Here is a 2,958-nt window from a genome sequence, read left to right as displayed (position 1 = left end):
CTAAGTCCACAACTTTCCATCCCCAAACTGATGGCCAGATAGAGGTCGTCAACAGGATGATCATACACATTTTATGCATGTACAACTCAAAGCATCCACACACATGGGATGAGAGCCTCCCTTATGTTCACAACCCTTTTCAGGTGGGCCACATAAATTTTTAAATTTGCTAGAATGATAGTTTCCAGTTCATGATTTTTATAGCTGGGAAAATATTACTTTTTCTCTTTTCAAATCCCCCCCCACCACGTCAAGGATTGGTGGGAAGCCTACTACAAGTAGAAGGATGAAAGTACGAACTCATTGTTTTCAGCTACTCCCACCTAGAATTCATTCTGGGAGACCATCAAGAAGTAGTACTACCCTGTCGGGAGCTATGAGGACAAACACATAAAACGGACCACGCTATGGCAAGGAAGGGACAAACATGTGCCAGAGTTTACCAATTTTTTTCATACCCTTCGCACGAAGTTAGGTATGAAGGATTCTGAGAAACATTTGGTAGTCAAGTACCGCGACTGCCTACATAGATACATCTAGGACGAGATTGAGTTCCTAGACATCTCCTCGCTTGGCACGGCATACCGATACACTGTCAAGATCAAGCTTAGGTTTAAACAGAATAAGCGAGACTTTGGATCTGCGAATCTGAAACAAGGGAAAGGCGCTCGCAAACTGCAGAACAAAGGACAAAGGGAAGGCAGGACGGCCAGGATAACCCCCCAAAGCCACAAGCAAAGGAAAACACTACAAAGCCAAGGAAGGACACAAGAAAGTGGTGTGAGTTCCATAGGAGCTCCACTCACAACACAAGTGAGTGTTGGGCCAAGCAGTCACTGGTGGCCGAGCTGAAGGCTTAGAGCTAGATGCATGTTCCGACTCTGAGTTAGAACCCAACAAGGGGAATGACAAAGGGAAGTAGATTATTGATGCGGAGCCCAATGCGACTGTTGCCACCATGAAGATCCATAAGGAGAAACTCGAAGATCTAGAGGAGGAGGAGCGTCTCTTCCACTCCCATATGTGGGTAAAGGGTGCCCCGCTACAATTCATTGTCAACAACAGGAGACAAAAGAGCCTTATTGCAATAGAGGTTGTGAAGCGGTTGGGCTTACAAACTAGAACACACCCACAACCATAGACCAGCTGGGGCTTCACCAAAGATGAGATCTTTGCGTGAGCCAACAGTGTCACCTTCCATACAACATCAAGACCTTCACAGATGAGGTATTATGTGACGTTTCTCCCCTTGATGTTTTTGATGTATTATTAGGCCAACCATACTTTTGGAAGTGACATGTTGTGTATGAGTCAAGGCCTCGCGTTGTTATTGTTACCTTGGGAAATACGTTGTATAGGATACCAGAGGTAGCACTGCCTACTGTCATCTCTCTAGTTACTATGAAACAATGCAGTAAGCTCATTTCCAAAACTGAGAATTTTTTTCCTAATGATACACCCCCATGGAAAGAAGAAGACGGTGGCCACGACCTCCAGACAGGGCCCCTCCACACCATAACAACAGATGGATAAAGTCATGGAGGAGTATGATGACATCTTCACATCCCCTGCATGGGTGCCTCTGCATTGTCAGGTCAAGCACTCCATCAATTTGACCCTAGGTGCATCATTGCCCAATGGACCAACATATCGTGCTCTGTGATGTTCAATAAAGAGGCAGATCTAGGAGATGGTGCAGAAAGGTCACATCTAGACGAGTGCATCACCTTGTGGGCCCGATCATGTTGGTACAAAAGAAGGATGGGACTTGGAGACTCTGTATTGACTATCGGGCGCTAAACAAGATCACTGTTGGAATAGGTACCCAATCCCATGGATTGATGAACTTCTGGACCAATTCAAGGGGGGGAAATATTTTAGCAAGATCGAATTGAAGTCCGGATATCTCCAGATACCAATTAAACCCTCCGATGTGTGGAAGACTACCCTCAAATCCAAGGAGGGCCTTTTCGAATGGTTGGTTATGCCTTTCAGGTTGACAAATTCTCCTGCAACCTTCATGAGGCTGATGGATGACATCTTGCGGCCATTCACCAACTCATTTGTAGTGGTATACTTGGATGACATCATGATCTTCAACCAAAACTAGGAAGAGCACCTTCAACACATCCGGCCGGTTCTCCAAACACTGTGGAAACACAAGTTGTGTGCTAATTTGGACAAATGAACTTTTTTCATGACCTAGGTTTAGTATCTAGGATACATTATTGATGAATGGGGGGTGCATGTGGATCCATCGAAGATCCAAGTCATTCGGGATTGGTTAGCCCCAACCACTCTAACAGAGCTCTGTAGCTTTCTGGGTCTTGCCAATTTATACTGCAGCTTCATGTTGGGGTTCTCTCATATCACTTGGCCCTTGAGTCAAGTCACTAAGGGAGGAGTGAAAGAAAAATTCTTTTGGCTTGAATCTCAATAGAAGGCATTCGCAAAGTTGAAACATTGCTTTTGCTCTGCACCAATGCTCACATTACCATACTTGCAACAACCATTTGAGATCGAGACAGATGCCTATGACTATGCTATTGGGGCAGACCTTACTCAAACAGGGGGATCCAGTGGAATATTATAGTGAGACACTTTCAGACACTGTCCGGAAGTATCCCACTTACGACAAAGAGATGTATTGCATTATGCAAGCCTGCTGGAAATTGAAGCATTAAATTTTGGGGAAGGAAATGATCATCCACATAGACCACCGACCCTTGTAGTTTATACATACGTAAGGGAAGTTGTAGAATAATCGCCATCAAAAGTGGTCCACATACCTACAACAGTTCCATTTGAATATCAAGTACAAGAAGGGAAACACCAATAATGTTGTAGACTACCTCAGCCAACTACTTATCATGGCGTTAACCACTGTGCTCAACTCTTGTGGGCACGAGACTTCTAATTGGCCACTTCTCTACAAAAGCGGCCCAGAATTTGGCCACA

The sequence above is a fragment of the Pinus tabuliformis genome, chromosome 2_2, assembly GCF_031772625.1.
Source record: "Pinus tabuliformis cultivar Carrire ecotype Pingquan chromosome 2_2, CPIR1, whole genome shotgun sequence".
Taxonomy (NCBI): domain Eukaryota; kingdom Viridiplantae; phylum Streptophyta; class Pinopsida; order Pinales; family Pinaceae; genus Pinus; species Pinus tabuliformis.
This window is presented reverse-complemented; position numbering follows the sequence as displayed.